Here is an 18,388-nt window from a genome sequence, read left to right on the forward strand (position 1 = left end):
GGATAGCTATCGTGGACCGTGTGAGCGTTGAGCGCCCGGTAGTCACCGCACGGAAACCAGCACCCGGTTCTTTCTTGGGCACCAGATGAAGCGGGGACGCCCAACTGCTGGACGAAGGGCGAATAATACCTAGCTGGAGCATGTGCTCGAATTCTCGTTTATCAATGTCCAGACGCTCACCGAAGAGGCGGCGCGGACGGCCTGCGACGGGTGGACCACGCGTGACAATGTGGTGGGTGACGTTATGCTTGGGTGGCTGATTTATATTGCAGGGCCTCGTCACCTCAGGGAAGTCTTCGAGGATACGAGCATACGGGCCTGATGGGATCATCGTGCGTATGCCAGTGGGAGTGACAGCCGACAGAACGCCAGGTATCAAGAGGTGCGTCTTGCTGTTAATCAGGCGATGGCGGCGCATGCTGACGTCAAGGTCGAAATGAGTCAGGAATTCGGAACCGAGGATAGGCTGATGGACGTCGGCCACGATGAAGACCCACCGGAATGTGCGCCGCAGGCCAAGGTCGAGAGCGAGGGACCGCAGACCATACGTGGCAATGGAGGTAGAGTTTGCTGCGCGTAGTGTAAGTCCAGGTGACGTAGAAGCGCAGTCACGCTTGGAGGACGGCAGTAGACTGACCTCGACACCCGTGTCTACATGGAACCGCGGGCTGTAAATGCGATCCATGACTATGAAAAGGCAGCCGGGTTGTAAAGCGAGGTCACATGCCGCCATCAGTGATCTCGCGGTGCGTTTCCCGACCATACGCATGGGGACTTGCACTGACGGGCGCGGTGTTGGGAAGTGCGATGGTACCAGCAGCTAGGCGAGCGTCGAGGACTGCATGAGCGGCGACTGGTCGGGGAAGAGGAACGGAGGCTGGGACATGAGGTGGAGCCGCGCTGGTCATGGGAGGACGTCCGAAGGGCGTTGATGGAAACGGCGAGCTGGTCGATCCGGGACTCTAAGCGGGCCATGATTGAGGACGGGGACGTTGAAGAGAGTGCAGCGACTGAAGGAGTAGTCACGTCGTGGACTCGATCAGCGAGCTGGGCGAGGTGGTCGAGGGTGAAGTCCTCTGTAGCGGCCAAGACAAGGTGGGTGGACTGTGGTAAGCGCTGCAGGGAGAGCTCCCTCAACAGCGCAACTGTTCGAGTCGACGTTGCTTGTGCCCAGGAGCTGTCGCATGCTGTTGAGCAGCTGGGAAGGGCGACGATCTCCAAGGTCCTCGGAGGTGAGCATGTGCTGGAGGCGCGCGCTCTCAGACGCCGTGGTGCGTTCTAAAATACTCTGCTTCAGTTGCTGGTACGGGGCATTACTCAAACGTGCAACGATAACGTCCGCCACTTCTTGAGCCACCTCAGGAGACAGGTTGCAAAGTAAGTGGCGAAACGGCGAAGTCTCCGAGGTGATGTGGTGCAGATCGAAGATGGCTTCGAACTGGGAGAACCAAACCTACGGGTTCTGGCGCCAGAACGTGGGCAGGCGGAGCTGTAGAGCTGCGACGTCCCGTGGGACCGAGGTAGCGTCAGGCGGAAGGTTACCTGAGAGCGGGAGGTTGCTGGGGTCGGTCATCCCTTAGGCCGAAGTCACCACTGTCGGGAACCGAGGGGTCGCAGTGGAGCGCCACAACAAAAGGACCAGCTCAGCAGGCTTTCAGAACGAACTAGCGCGTGCCGTGCTTGCGCCGCTGGCACGCGCCGCCCAGTAGTAGTAGTAGTAGTAGTGAAACTTTATTATAATCAGAAACCGGGCCGGCTCCTACCCCAGTCCACAGAGGGGGTAGGGGGTTAAAGACGAAGTTTGTCCAGCAGGGTGGTGCCCCTATTCCAAGGCCCCACTAGCACGGGCGATCCGCTCAGCTCGTTGGATCAGTCGTAGCTGATCTTCCAGGGCCGGGCTAGACAGCAGCGCCTCCCATTCGTTCCACGTGCTGTTTGTTTCGTGTTCTTCTCCTTGTTCTGCACACTCCCACGTGATCTGAAAGAGTGTTGGTGTTGCTCCACACCACGGGCATATGTCTCTGTATGCCGTGGGGTAGATAAGGTGGAGTGTGTGCAAATTTATGTAGGTGTTCGTCTGTAATCTTCGCAACACGGTTGCCTCCACAGCGCTGAGCCGTGCGGGGGTGGACAGATCTTTCTATTTTCTCTGAAGTATTTCAGAATTGTTGCAAAGCAAGGGTCTAGGGGTGTAGGGTCCTCTTTTGCAGAGTCTGGGGCGGCACGGTGATTTGTAAAGCCTCGAGCCGCCTCGTCCGCATGCAGGTTCCCGGTGACGCCCTCTTGCCCCGGTGCCCAGGTCACAGTTTGAATTTATTGAACCGTGCGGTCCCATCCAGTCCCGACAAGTATTCGGAGCGCCTATGCTCGAACTTTGCCCCTTAGATAATTTCTGCAAGCTTTCTGTGAGTCTGTGATGATCGTTAATGGAGCGTTTCGCGTCCAGCCCTCTTTTATTGCGAGCGCAATTGCAACCTCTTCTGCTGCTGTTGTAGAAGCGCGATCTATTGAAGCGCAGGCTGTAACTTTCCCTCTACGGTCTGTGACCACTGCCACCGCCTTCCTTGCATCTGTCTGATAAGGGGCGGCGTCAGTGAATCTTGCCGTATCCATGTATTTTGTCATTTTTTCTATGTATTGTGCCCTAGCCGTTCTTCTCCCAGCATGCAGGGTAGGATCCATGTTATTTGGTATGGGGGATACCGTGTACCATTCCGTAAGTTCGCTGGGTATCTCATTAGTTTCTTGATGTTTTTGTATTAGTGCATCACGCCCTAACTTGCTTAAGACTTCTCTGCCTGTTGGAGTCAGGAGCAAGCGATTTTCTTGTGTTCGTAGCTGTGCCTCGGTTAATTCTTCAATCGTGTTGTGTAGACCAAGCGCCAGTAGCTTGTCGTTTGAAGTATTCAGAGGTAATCTTAGAGCAGTCTTGTAGGCCATTCTTAATATTTGGCTTCCTTTTTCTTTCTCTTCCCTGTTCATATTATGATAGGGGAGTGAGCATGTGATGCGACTGACGACGGGACTTCTGACCAGTCGGAGGGTATCTTGTTCTCGCATCCCCGTACGATTGTTTGTTAGACGCGCGATCATGCGTGAGATCTGTTGCACTGCTGATTTGAGGGTATTTAGTGTATGCAGGCATTTCTGATTAGCTTGCAGCCACATACCAAGTATTCTTATGGTATCTTTCTCTTGAATGATTTTTCCTTCTAGCTTGACTTGCAGCTTTAGACTCGGGTCCGTCCTTAGTGATTTTCTCTTTGTAAACCGGATAAGTTCCGACTTTTCCGCTGAGCATTGGAGTCCCCGTAGTCTCGTGTACCCTTCTATGGTGCTAGCTGCCTGTTATAGTCTATCTTCTTTCTCCGCTAGGCTACCTGTAGTTGTCCATACGGTTATGTCGTTGGCATATATCGTATGTTGTAGACCGGCGATTTTGTTGAGTTGCTTTGCAAGGCCTATTATGGCAACGTTGAAAAGTATGGGTGAAATTACCGCCCCTTTTGGTGTTCCTTTGTTTGGTGGCCGAATGGAGTCGGATTCATAATCCCCCATCTTGATTATTGCAGTTCTCTGATTAAGGAAACTCTGGACATATTGAAATATCCTCTGTCCACAGTTAGTTTCCTCCAGCCCTTCAAGTATTCCTTTGTGACTGATGTTATCGAAGGCTCCTTTTATATCAACGGCCATAATGACATTTTCCCCCACCTTTGAGACGTTCGTTAGTACTTTTTCTTTTAAGAGTAGCAGGATATCTTGCGCTGAAAGGTGTGGGCGAAAGCCAAACATTGTGTTGGGCATCAGTCCGTTGTACTCAAGAGGGTTTAGGAGCCTGGCGTTGACCAGTCTTTCAAAGATTTTTCCTAAGCAGGACGTAAGCGAGATCGGTCTCAGGTTCTCGATGCTCAGCTTTTTTCCTGGTTTAGGCACCATGACCACAATCGCGTGTTTCCATTGTCGTGGCACAGTGCCTCCAAGCCAATGTTTGTTAATGTATTTTGTGAGAGCTACAATGGCTTCGCCATTTAGGTTTCTGATCATAACGTTAGTGATTCGATCAGCACCCGCAGCCGTGTTCTTTTTTGTACTAAAGATTGCTGCTCTGACTTCTGCCTCCGTGAAAGGCTTGTCTAGCTGAGGTTGCGGTGATCCTTTATACCTTCCGTGGTATGGAGGTATCTTCCCGTCTTCCCCAAAGCATTTGTTATGGATGGCTTGAATGAGATCTTCTTTTGTGCCAGGGTATGAGTGTATTAATCTTTCGATGGCTTTACTATTTTCACTTTTCGTCTTTGTTGGGTCAACCATGGCTTTAAGTATGTTCCATGTTTTGGCCGTACCCAGGTTTCCATTGAGTGAATCACAGAATCTGGCCCAATTGGTTGAGGCTAGTTGATTGGCGTATTCTTCTGCACGCTGGGTGATATCTCTGATTTTTGCCTTTAATTTGCTGTTACGCTTCTGCCTTTTCCATCTTTTTGTAAGGCTTCTCCTTGCTTCCCAGAGATGTAATAGGTGGGAGTCGACCTCAGGCGCCTGGTTTGTTCTTGTTATTTCCTTTGTGTGCCTTTCTTTTTGACTTCTTATTTCGTCGCACCATTCATTTAAGTTTGCTGTCTGTGGCGGTCATCCGTTTTTCCAATGATTTTCTAAACGAATGCCAGTCCGTTATTTTGGCTGCGCCAATCTTTATACATATTTGGTTTGTGTGTATCGTGGTGCATATAATATAGTGGTGACTGCCTAGATTTTCTAGGGTGTTGCACCACTCCACTGCCTGACAATTTTTGCACATGGTTAGATCCGAACTTGTGTCATTGGATTTACTGTTTCCTATTCTTGTTGGGATTGTTGCATCTGTTAGGAATGCCATGCCTGTCTCTTTTATTTGTTTTGAAATGTTCTTCCCTTTGTTATCCTGCGTTAGGTATCCCCAACTTGGATCTTTTGCATTAAAATCGCCCACTATTATAGAGTTGTTTTTCGCTAGTTTTACTGCGTCTCCAAAGAGCTGCTCGAAGGTTATCTTTCTCTGTTTAGGTGGACTATAAACGTTTAATATGAAGGCACGGTTTTTTTTTCTTGCCTTTACATAAGATTTCTGTAATGGTATGTGGTACTTCGATTCCTTCTATTGGTTTATGCTGTATTGCCGTTATGGATTTGTGGACTAATATCGCTACTTTCCATATACTGTTTGTATTGACGTCTTCACCGTGAGTATTGTAACCCTGTAGACTTTGCTTGACTCCAGCCTCTTGGAGGGCTATTACAGCTGGTGGCCTCTGTTGTTTGGCCACCAGCTGTAATAGCTGTCCCTTCTTCTGTCGAAATCCACGGCAGTTCCACTGCCATATCTCACACTCTTCGGTAGTTTTTGCTGGTCGGTTAGGCATTTTCGGTGGATTCTTGTGTGGTGCTTATTAGGCCTTGCCTGTTGTATGCTTTTTCTGCTCTTTCCCTTATGTAGCTACCATTGGTATGCTATCTCAATGCTTTTGTGAATACTATTTGTTGCGCTTGGATTTTCTTTTCCATAGCTTGTACTTTTCTGTCCACCAGCGCCATGACTTGTTCGATGGCGCAGGGAATTATTTCTTTTATGGCTTCTTTCAGAAACGATATCGTGACTGTAGAGTCTTCGCTCGTTCTTGATGCGTTGTGTTGTTGTTGCTGCTGCTGCCCTACCAGGGAGCTTCGAGTGGATTTCTCTTGCGGATGTTGTTGTTGCTGCTGCTTTTGTTGGCTTCTAAGTTGCCTATTTTCTCTTTCTAGATCCCCCATCCTTACGCGCATTCACGCTAATTAGTCGTGAGAGTTGTGTGTAAGTAGTTGTTTGCGTGTGGTGTGGAGGAGGTTGGGGCGGCGGCGGCGGCGGCGCGGCTGCTGCTGCTGCTGCTGCTGCTGCTGCTGCTGCTGCTGCTGCTGCTGCTGCTGCTGCTGCTGCTGCTGCTGCTGCTGCTGCTGCTGCTGCTGCTGCTGCTGCTGCTGCTGCTGCTGCTGCTGCTGCTGCTGCTGCTGCTGCTGCTGCTGCTGCTGCTGCTGCTGCTGCTGCTGCTGCTGCTGCTGCTGCTGCTGCTGCTGCTGCTGCTGCTGCTGCTGCTGCTGCTGCTGCTGCTGCTGCTGCTGCTGCTGCTGCTGCTGCTGCTGCTGCTGCTGCTGCTGCTGCTGCTGCTGCTGCTGCTGCTGCTGCTGCTGCTGCTGCTGCTGCTGCTGCTGCTGCTGCTGCTGCTGCTGCTGCTGCTGCTGCTGCTGCTGCTGCTGCTGCTGCTGCTGCTGCTGCTGCTGCTGCTGCTGCTGCTGCTGCTGCTGCTGCTGCTGCTGCTGCTGCTGCTGCTGCTGCTGCTGCTGCTGCTGCTGCTGCTGCTGCTGCTGCTGCTGCTGCTGCTGCTGCTGCTGCTGCTGCTGCTGCTGCTGCTGCTGCTGCTGCTGCTGCTGCTGCTGCTGCTGCTGCTGCTGCTGCTGCTGCTGCTGCTGCTGCTGCTGCTGCTGCTGCTGCTGCTGCTGCTGCTGCTGCTGCTGCTGCTGCTGCTGCTGCTGCTGCTGCTGCTGCTGCTGCTGCTGCTGCTGCTGCTGCTGCTGCTGCTGCTGCTGCTGCTGCTGCTGCTGCTGCTGCTGCTGCTGCTGCTGCTGCTGCTGCTGCTGCTGCTGCTGCTGCTGCTGCTGCTGCTGCTGCTGTAAATGGGCCAACTTGAAATTAGATGGTGGAGGTGGGCAAACTGATATTTGGGATTTTGCTAACTTGTAATTTGGGGGTGGACCAACTTAAATTGTACTCTCCCATCAGGCATCACCTCACCCTCTACTACAGCAGCTGGTGTTCGTTCGCCTGCTCTGTTAGGCCGAAATGCGATCGTTCCTGGCTCTCCAACTCGATTTGTGCGATCACATTTGAATGGGCCGGATGCGGTGAGAAAATCTGAGAATTGTCCACTAAAGCCTAAGTATTCTTTGCCACCGTAAAGACCATGAGTAGATGCGCATAAGCTAGCAAAAGCAAGTAAGCAAAAGCGAAGTCACAGCTGAGTCAAAGAATGCTTACGAATTAGTAGACAATTCTCAGAATCTGTAGCTTTCTTTTACTGTCCCCAGCACGGCCGGGGCCGCCGCTGCCGTGGGTGCATGGTGGTGGTGGTGCAAGAACACATCCGAGCGCGCGGCGCGCGTGCTCTGCTGTGAGTGGTTGGCCTATTCGTCAGGAAAACAGCCAGGCTGCAGCCGCGGTCACAAAACCCGTTGAGGTTCGTAAATATTTAAAAGCGTTTGCACGACGTAAGTATGCGTGCCGTTGAGGCCAGCTGCGCCATCTACCACGAAAACTGGAGAAAGTACCAAGCAAGCTTGGCGTGATCACCGGAAAATTTATTAAGGCGAAAAAGCATTAGATGTCTATGTTAGTGGCGACCTTTCAGTGACCCTTCCGTGATCTTGACGAAACTGTGCCTTGAGGAAAAATGGGCGACACCACAAAGAGTAAAAATACGTCTAAAATTCTCAGGTTGACGTAGTATTTCTCCGGGAGGATCCTATAAACAAAATCGATTTGTGGATTTGAACAGAAAATTTGATAAATTGCGGTCTGGGTGGGAATCGAACCCGGGCATCCACGGTGCTAGGCGAGCATGCTTCCCTGAAGCCCTGGTTGTTCCACGGTTGTGGCTTACTAAAGGTGTGCCTAGTGCGTGCCTGACTGCAAATGCCACGTGGTCACAGAGACGCCCTCGTGTCCCTGCTCATGTGTTTGTCATTGTCCTTCTTCCATAGCTGGCAGGCTTTCGCCTTCACATTTTACAAACGTGTAACCACTGGTCTCTACATTAGGGGGTACACGTCACAGGCGAGTGCGTGTAACACTTGATTACTTTTAGATGCGAAGCAGCTTATGGTCGGGGCTATGTCCCTCCCTCCATCCGCCGTGCGGCGTCCACACCCACACTGTGCACGCGCATCCTCCTCCCCCTCCTCTCCTTGTATGTATCATCATCATCATCAGCCTATATTTTATGTCCACTGCAGGACGAAGGCCTCTCCCTGCGATCTCCAATTACCCCTCTCTTGCGCTAGCGTATTCCAATTTGCGCCTGCAAATTTCCTAAGTTCATCATCCCATCTGGCTTTCTGCCGACCTTGTATGTATATGTATAGTATATGTACGCCAAGCTCCGGCTTCCGGAAGCCGGCTTCTGCTTCCGGTTCCGCTTCCACTTCCGGTTCCGCTTCCGGTTCCGGAAGCCAGCTTCCGACTTCCGGAGAACGCTTCCGGCGTTTTGCCCGAATGACCCCCCGGTGCTTCGCCCAATCATAATCATTCACTTCGTCCTCTCATTCTCCTCCGGCAACACCGCGATGAGTGCCACGGACAGCACCAGCGTCAACGCCAGTGTCAGCGCCGTGGACAGCGCCGCGGAGAAGAGGGCTCAAGCCGCTGCCACGAAACGGCAGCGGCGACAGGCCGATCTGAAAACTAATGGGAACTTGAGTCGACCCCATGGCTGCTTCGCATACTACTCAGGGTTCCCCTACGGGAAGATGGTGTAATTTTTTTATGGATCGATTCAGGATGCATTGATTGCAGTATAACGTATCACACATACAATACATACAAACAAAACAGTAAACGTAACTACCGTTTATGGCTGTACTATGTCCTTCTCTATGGATGTACCGTGGGAGCCAAACTAGTGTATGCTTTACTCTGTTTGTTCACCATTGCATCCCTCAGGATGGGTCTGGTCTTTGGTCTGGCAATTACCTAAAAATCTAATCAATTGCTTTTAGAGACGAAAAGTGTAAGAGCAAAATGTAAATACTTCATCAAACGGTTGCGCCTTTACATTTAGTTTTTATAATTTAAGGATACAGATGGTAAACGATAGTAGTGTAGCTCAAAATTAGAAGGTACCGCATTTTTGACGCCGATACTTTCCTTTAACGATGTGCCACAGCTGGACGATATTAACGCGATAGCGTTAAGGGCCCCGTGTCGTAGAAAATCCGGCGTCGGCAACCGGCGTGCGATAACGGCGGGTGGCAGAGAAAATCATTCCCAACCACCTCTACCGCGCAGGCCCTCCACGTGATGCAAGGTTTTGGTGAACAAAAATTGAATTTCGCACAGTGAAATTCGTCAGAAAAATGGTAAAGTACGACTTTTCCATTCGGCGTCGGATTTGCCGTCGGATTGTTTACCAATCGGCGTCGAATTGTAATTTGAATGTACGAGAAAACCTAATTCTGCTACGAGAAAACTCAAACATAAACCCCTTTTCCAGCATTTCTACCAGACCTACAGCCGTGGGTTCAGATACTTGCGAAAATGATATCCAGATGGTGCTCGCATCCTAGGCAGGTTAGGGAGCCTACATGCAAAAACAGCGCTTGCATGTAGGCTCCCTAAGGCAGGTCAAATTGGGACTTCGCCTGCTAATTCGTTTTGATCGGGCCCCATGTCGCAGAAAGCAGGGTGTCGGCATCTACGGCGTGCAATAATGCTATCGCGTTCCACTCTTAAGGGCGAAGCTTAAGCGTACCCCAAGTTTTTTATTCGCACACGCTTACTCATTGCAAACGGTGATAGAAAATCAACTGTACATTGATGGTGCAACCAAATTAAAATAATATAGTAAGCGAGAGCTATCTGACAGATATGGAAGTGTATTGTATAAGCTGTTGCAATTTTTTAACTCTGCTAGTCACGACCGACAACATGCGAGAAACTTCTTCGCACGCACGGCGCTAGTTGTCACTTGTGAGTGCTAAATACGCTGTTTCCGTTCTTCGAGGAGTGTTCATCACGATAGCGTTAAGGACCCCGTGGGGCAGAAAAGTCGGCGTCGGTGCCACAACCGGCGCTGACGTCCCGTGAGCGAAAATTGCCCTATATATTCTATACTGTACTAAATTTCTTTTACATTAAAGTTGCTCATACCTTGTCTTACATTCTTTACAAAGTTATTCATATCATGAAACAAAACACCGACAGCGCATGCCATTTATATTAAATCTGCTCAGACTGAAACCTTTAAAGTGCGAAACAATAACAGAAACTTTTTTTTTCTTTTTGGCGCGGCTGTGCACTGTCTCAGGGATTGGCCTACTCAAGAGGCTGCGTTTCTACCGCAAAGCTCGCCTTCGTGCACATATCGTTCCCCGCCAGCGTTTCCCGGTAAACATTACGCTTACAGAAGCCGCTGTTGCCGGGAAGCGTCACAATCAGTCACAGACCTTCAAATGCTATCGTGTTCCACTCTTAAAGCCAAAGCTTTGTTCCAGTCTTAAAGGCAAAGCTTAAGCGTCGTCCAAAATTTTTAACTTGGTAAATATGCGGGAACTTTTTATCCAGCGTGCATGCCAACTTTTCTCACCGCAGCTGGAAGGCATGGAACATTTGTTTCAAAAATTTTTAAGGAAATCTTCACGCATGCAGCGTGCTCAATTATATCTGTTTGTTCCGCAATATTTTTGCGCACATAAATAAGTTTTGCTAGAAAATGCGTGCATTTTGGCTGCCCAACTGGCTGATTAAGGCTTGTCGCCATAAGAACTACTGTGTCCGTGGGTACGCAATAGCAAGTGTTGGCAGTGCATCAGGTATTGCTAAACGTCATGCATTGTTAGCAATCAATCCAACTTCACCTAGCAGTGCACATGCATAGATTGAAAATTGTTTTAAATTTCTACACAACCATATTTTATAGAGTGCATTTTGTACAATTTACTCATTCACAGACAGCAAATCTGCAAGTACAATAATATTCGAGGTGCAGCAGCTTCCGAAACAGTTTTATTTCTTGCAAAAGGCAGTGTGATGACCACTGTGGTGCTGTGCACTATCGCAATAAGCATAGCTCGTGCTTGCGAGCCAAGTTCGAAACTGCTAGAAAGGCACTCAACCAGCTATGTAACAGTTGCAATACGTTATTATTTATTGCGCCAATTACATTAAAAAGGCAGGTCCTCTAAGAACGCAGCACATAACACAGCTTTCCGTACGTCTTCCATATAATCACAGCAGAAGAACCAGCAATTGAAGACGCTGTATGAAATCAATAAATTAATAAATCAGGCTTGATCCGAGGGACCTATCACACCAAAAGCAAGCCGATAAACTAACACCATTGAATGTTATGCTCGGCCGCTGGCAGCACAGTCGTCGCTTATGTAAAGTTGGCTTCTCCTAATGGGAGAGGAACATGTGTCGTTGTTTTGGACAACGTCATGGCGCTTGGCTAGTAGCCGCGCGAGCGGCGCACGGAAGACAGCCGCGAAATTTCATTCTGCTCCGTTTGGCACAATATGCAGGAAGACTCATCGCCGTTAGGGTGAGTACACATGCACGTCTTGCATGCAGTTTCCTGAGTCCCTGCTCGGCGTCTAACTCAGGGATAGTGTGCCGCGAAGCGCTCGCTCTCCGCTACTCAGCGAGTTCAAGGAAGATATTAGAGTCAACGCCCGTTTGTGAACGCGGTAATCATTTGCCATGATTAGTATAGTGGGCGGTAGATCCATTTCTCTGGTGTCCTGGACAAAAGAAACCTTCCTGCTGCCACAAAGACCCAGACGTAGTCATGCAAGCGTAACACTCAAACACCATTCTTTTGTTCTTGGGTATAAATTGAAAACTGAACAGTGCAACTTATTGTTCACAGGACGCAAAGAGGCTGAGCACTGGAGATCGTCGGTCCATCGAGTGCCTCAAAAGCGTCCGGCCGGCGGCGAGGCGGCAGTGTGCCAGGAATATAAAGAGCAGAGGATGACCGAACGCTCTTCTTCGACGGTTGCTGCCCCTCCATCCTGGGACTTCTCGCCCAAGGCCCTGTGCTGCTTAGCGATGCTTGTGCTGGCTGTGGTCATCGCCGTCATGTTCATCCGCATCTACCTGAAGAGCAGCCGCAACTCCACGGCCGCTGCTCTCAGGGCCGCGCCCGAGTTCGCGGATACCTGTTACGGCGAGAGCGCTCTTGCAGGATGCCGCAGTGTCACCCTGTACGTGTGTAATGCAAAGCGGGATAAGGAGCATAGGCCGCGGCGCAATGCGCCGAAGAAAAAAAAAAGCCGGCAGATCCCATGCCCTGTGGGAATCAATGTTATGCGAAGCAGTGTGCGGGGAGCCTACCAAGTTAACGAAAGGACCATGAGAGCACCAAGACGTAGGCGGCTGTTTAATGACCTACATGACATGCATATCATGACATTCATGTAATGAGTCCTCAGGAGTCCCTTTAGTTATGCGTTGGAGACCTTAAGGCGAAAGCCTTAGTCATGCTCATGACTATGGCTTCTACCACCATCCGTTAGTGTTTCCATCACTTAGTACCCACGTGCGAACGCATTTCAGTGGTTCTTGAGTGTTAATTTTTGGCCGAGTCATTGTCATTTTTGCTATGTCATGCTCTTGACCATGACTTCTACTATTATCCTTTTGTGTTTCCTTCACTTAGTACGTCCACGTCAGAACCCATTTCAGTGGTTCTTGACTGTTGATTTTTTGCTAAGTCATTGTCATTTTTGCTGAGTCATGCTCATGACAATGACTTCTACAATCACCCTTTAGTGTTTCTTTCACTTAGTACCCACGTCAGAACCCATTTCAGTGGTTGTTGAGCGTTATAGTTTTTTTCGCTGGGTCATTGTGATTTTAGGCGGCTGTTTCGTGGCCTACATGACACGCATGTCATGATCTATTATTTGTGTTCGTCATACACTGTTCTCATGCTATACCAATTTTGGTACCTACCAAGTTAACGAAACGACCATGAGAGCACCAAGACGTAGGCAGCTGTTTCATGACCTACACGAAACACATGTAATGATATTCATGTCATGGCCTATCATTTATGTTCGACATAGTCTTGTCATACTATGCCAATTTTGGTAAATGCAAAGTTAACGAAACGACCATGAGAGCGCCAAGACGTAGGCGGCTAGATCGATAGATAGATACTGTCTAAGTGGCAAATGTTCGCCATCCTGCCCTGTGAACGTGAATGTCCAGCGAAGCTGTACCAAACACCACACATGGTCGAGCATTGTAGTCACGCTGTTCTTCTGGTGTCTTTAATTTTCGTGGTCTACCCAAGGCAGTCTTAGAATGAACTGAATGAGTTGTTAGACGGGTCTCCCTTTTATATATAAAAGCGTGGTAACGCGTCCCGCGTCATATATATATATATATATATATATATATATATATATATATATGCCTGCTTGCAAAGAAAGATGTGCCGTTTGCCTTCAATTGTTAACCTGGCGTTTTGTGTTTACGCCACGAAATTTTCCGACCAACGAGAGGTATACAGCTTCCCTGTAAAGATTATGCGTGGCTGTGCTACCGGAAACACCAGAGACCAGCGGACCTAGGGAAAGCCTAGGAAAATAGTGGCAAACCGCACACATATAGTTTCCTGGTGCTCAGGATTTCTTCGCCATCTTCTGCATAGTATCGCGCTGAATTCAACCGACCACGTTCACATGCCTCCGAATCATTATTTCTTCGCCTACGCGAACTCTCGGCTTTCTCTTTTGATACCCTTGGTTTCAGCTTCCCTAGCTCTCGCTTCAGTCTTTCGGAAGCAACTAGTGTCCAGTTGTGGGGTCGAAATCTGCCGAGCCACAGCCAGAGGCATCGGCTGCAGTCACGGACACCAGGCGCGTTCGGCACGAACGCGTGGAAACGCGATCGGCGTCGGCAGTAGCTCCACGCGTCCCACTACCACATGCCTTCACTCCTCCTCTCCACCTCGCATCCGCTATGCTGCGCGATGCTATTTTTAAACTCTGCTTTCACTTTCTCTCAGCTCTCTCCGCCCAGCTCAGCAAAGCTTTCGCACAGTTGGTATGGTGTATGGAGCTCTGTGTTTACGCCACGAAATTTTCCGAACAAAGAGAGGTATACATCTTCGTTGTAAAATCTTCAGGCATTTTTCACAGCGACGCTCTTAAGGGCTAGGTTCAAGGAGATTGCGTCCGTGTAGTAGACCGACCGGCGTATACAATTTCGGCTCCATGTGCGTAGTCGTTTCGCTCCATGTGCGTGGCGTTTCCCGCCAGTTGTGCCTTAGCGCAGGTGTCAGAATGGATGATGGATGGCTCATTGTTATACCCCTCGCCACCACCGATGCCTCTTTCACAAGTGTCGTGATACTCGGCGACGGCACTTCCCACCAATCGTTGTGCCCCTTTGTCTCGTTTCGTAGAGATCATGCTAGCACTGTTATCAGCGTGCGTGATCAGCGCTGTTATCAGCGTGCGTTATCATAGCGAGTCCCGTCCGTCCCCATAGCGAGTCCCGTTGGACTCGCTATTGGACTCTCTATGGGGACGGACGCTCGTTTAAATACATCATCCAGGATCCTGCCGTCAGGATCCTGACGATGCCGTGCAGTGTGCCGCGGCTATGAACGCTGTGGCTCATACGCTAGTCTTTGACGATAGGGCGGACTTGGCACAGCAAACGCACTACTTGGCCATCGTGCCGGGCGAAAACAAGACGCCGGTGTCCTTGCTCTTTGACGAACATGCCAAAGACGCTCAATATATTCAATAATGTTAATATACAAATTCACTATAGCAATATTCACCACTGCAGACCCACCATTGTCACAGCTTCGCTGGCTTCCATCTTCACAGTAGTGGAAGAACTCTGCTTTTCATTTATGCAGCACAATTAAGGCAGCTGTCATATCTAGGCCAACTTTAGAAGGGAAAAATTTCGCTAGTTACACTACAATGCGCATAAACCTCTGTAATTGTTTTTAGGATACTTGCTGTAACTGCGAAACTCTTTTACGGCGAAGCTGGTAAAGGCTCAGTCTCCGATAGTCGTGTCCGCGTGTGGAAAAAAAAAAGTTGTTGCAGTTTCACCTGAAAGGTGAAGCATCAATTGCGATAGCAAATTTGAAGAGAGCTATACGGAGTAATGATAGCAGCTTTATCAGCTGTATAAACTTGGACATGCAGCAGCACCGGCAACACGCAGAACTGTTGTCGAAGCCGTCGGCGTTTTGCCCGCGTTCGCTCAAAATGCGTGCGGCGTTGGTTACTGTTGCCGGAGCCTCTGATATAAATAGGCACTTGGTGCCGCAGCTAAACGTCGCCTCCCTTCCCTCCCCCTCCCCCCACGGCCTTTCGTGCGTCGGAAGAAGGCACGTTTGCTCTACATATATGGTGATTGTAGAGGAGGAAAGAGACGCCTACTTATGCAGCCCTTAAGGGAGCACAGAGCAGAACGCGCGTTTGTTCTCCGCCGTGCGTTCACTCCCCGTGAAAGCACGCGTCCCTCGCGCCCTTTCACTCGCACATACAGAGTTCGGCGCGCGGAGACGATTTCATCTCCATTGACGTCATACGGAACCTCACGGCGACGGCGACGGCGACGCCGACGGCAGAAATCTGCTTTTGAGTGTCCATATAATTGCTATCGCAATAAAATCTCATTGGCCGTGTGATGTATATGTGCGGGTGAAAGCGCGCGAAGGACGCGCGCTTTCGCGGGGAGCGAACGCACAGCGGAGATAGAACGCGACTTCTTCCGTCGCGCGAAAGGCCGTGGGAGGACGGGAGGGAGGGAGGGAGGGGAGGCGACGTTTAGCTGCGGTACCAAATGCGTATCTTGGACAGGTTGAGCCCCGGGCGCAAGGGGTACTGGCGACTCAATCACCCACGCGAAAGGAGGAAAGCGGGAAGGCAGCGTGGGAGGGAGGCAGTGCGGCTTTTGCTCGGCGAACATTTAGCTGCTTATTTGTACTTTGCGCGGCGACGGGTGGTCGCGCGCACCGTTTCTTGAAAGCGATCTGCAACACGGCTCCTACCTTTGTATGCGCTGTGCTTTCGCCGCTCAGTTTCGGTTGAAGCGATAGACCGCATGAACCTTCGCTCACTGCAACTGGCGTGCTTGCCCACGCCATCGTTTTGACAGCGGTTGTGTGCGGACGTACAAACAACGCGCAGAACTGTTGTCGACGGCGACGGCGTTTTGCCCTCGTTCGCACCGAACACGCGCGGCGTTGGTGACGTGTTTATGAAGAACGTGCCAACCGTTGCCCTGCACCCTTAAGGCCATGGTCCCTGTGGTCACTAAATAAATGAAAACCACCGAATCGTATATATTTCTCATTCTTTAATAGTTGAGATAGCCAATTACACCATCACATCTTAATAGTCATAATTGGAAATACATAATTCCCACCATAGTACAGCATCGCTGGTCTTATATCTCTATCCCAGTGGCCGGGCTGACCGTTCTTTACCATAAGCATTATAAATTCCGGGAATATTTAGCTTCCAGCTATTGCATCTTTCTGCCCTATATTGCGATCTAAATAACGCAAAATTGAAGTGGCAGTCCAGCGGGGCCCTTGAACGGCGCTGACAGAAAGAAACGCTCTGTCTCTTTTTTAGGCAACCGTCGGCCCTGCATGGGAACGAGATGCGACACGGCAAGAAGATGCACTGATCATCGGGACCGGATGACGTCATTATCGGCAGCGAATGAGCAAGTGACAACCTGGACCCTACATGCTTTAGAGGGGAAGCGGATCATCACATCGTTGCAGTCCAGCGGGGCCCTTGAACGGCGCTGACAGAAAGAAACGCTCTGTCTCTTTTTTAGGCAACCGTCGGCCCTGCATGGGAACGAGATGCGACACGGCAAGAAGATGCACTGATCATCGGGACCGGATGACGTCATTATCGGCAGCGAATGAGCAAGTGACAACCTGGACCCTACATGCTTTAAAGGGGAAGCGGATCATCGCATCGTTGCAGTCCAGCGGGGCCCTTGAACGGCGCTGACAGAAAGAAACGCTCTGTCTCTTTTTTAGGTATGAACTCTAATTTTTGTTTCTCTTTGCTTTTTTAATCAAAGGGGCGTTGCTGGACTGCACTTTTGCTCACTTTTGCTCACTTTTGCTTGTTTTTGCTTTGTTTGCACTTTGGTTTGTTCTTTGATTTTGCTGACACGAGTGAAATGGAAAACTCTGATTGTCTCGTGTGCATGAAGGCTCTTTCCTCCGATGGAATTACATGTGGTCTATGCCGCAATAACTACCATATCGGCAAATGCGCAGGAGTAACTAAAACTGCCTCCAAAAGCATGAGCGATGCTGACGTAGAATTGTGGACGTGTCAGACTTGCAAAACGGCCGACACTCGGACTCGCAAGACGCCGCATGACCAGCAAAAGAACGATAATGATAAGGGAGCGACGAAAGAGCCTTCACTGAACGACGTCATGGCTTCAATTGAATCACTGTCGTCGAAGCTCAGCAATGTGTTAGATCGCCTAGGAAAATTGGAAAGAACCGCCGAAACGCAAATGCTGAAACATAATGACACATTGTTTAAATTGGAAGAACAACACAAAAAAATTGTAGGAATGGAGAGCTCACTTGAACATATGTCTTCACAATATGACTCGCTGTTGAAGGCGATCGAAGCGCAAAAGGAAGACATTAAAACTCTGCAGACAACAACCGTGAACTTAGGTACTAAATCAGACAATCTGGCAGATGAGGTCGCACAGATGAAGCTAACGATTGAAAGTTTAGAAGAGTACTCCCGGAGAAGTAACATTGAAATCCACGGAATACCCCAGTCAAACAATGAAAACCTTAGAGATGTGTTGAACAATTGTGCTGACAAATTCGGTCTGACTAGGCCAATGGATGGGCAGCTAGAGGCCATTCACAGAATTAGAGTTCGGGCAGGGGTGACTCCGCCTATACTGGTCAGATTCTCGAACAGATCAATCTGAGATACATGGCTAGCCAAAAGGCTTCAGCTAAAGTCGGATAAAATCTTCATAAATGAAAACCTAACGTCATATGTGAAGAAGTTGTTGTGGATGGCAAAGAATGCCGCCAAAGAAAAAGCGTACAAGTTCGTGTGGGTGAAGAACGGGAAAGTATTTGCGCGAAAACAAGAAGGAGCTGGAGTTATCAGAATTGAAAATGAAGCGAGTATAGACAAAATGACATAGACATGGAAGTAGAATCCAGCTCAATTAAAGACTGGGTCACTTATCGACAGAGATACACCTGCGAGGAAGAAAAAGCTCCCTGCCTTGACCTGATCCATATTAACATCAGAAGCATACATAAAAATTGGGACTTATTAGATCTTTATTTAGAGCCATACAAAAATGCATTAGATGTGATTATTCTGACTGAAGTGAACGTAGATGACCTCAATGTTAAATTATATCAAATGAACGATTTTGAACAATTTGCTGTATGCCGCCACGACAGAAGAGGAGGCGGCGTTATAGTATACGTCAGAAACAATTGGCTAGGCGAAAGACGGTCCATAACAATCAACGAGGCAGAGGTACTACTGTTATCAATCGAAAGTGCACATGCATCATTTATAATCTGCGCGATCTACA

At 49.4% G+C, this 18,388-nt stretch overlaps 1 pseudogene; it reads right to left on the bottom strand.

The window, feature by feature from the left end:
• Positions 1–5,898: 5,898 nt before the first annotated feature.
• LOC119444890 (UPF0746 protein DDB_G0281095-like) lies at positions 5,899–7,313 on the bottom strand (annotated as a pseudogene).
• Positions 7,314–18,388: the final 11,075 nt, after the last annotated feature.

The sequence above is a fragment of the Dermacentor silvarum genome, chromosome 3, assembly GCF_013339745.2.
Source record: "Dermacentor silvarum isolate Dsil-2018 chromosome 3, BIME_Dsil_1.4, whole genome shotgun sequence".
NCBI classification, from domain to species: Eukaryota; Metazoa; Arthropoda; class Arachnida; order Ixodida; family Ixodidae; genus Dermacentor; species Dermacentor silvarum.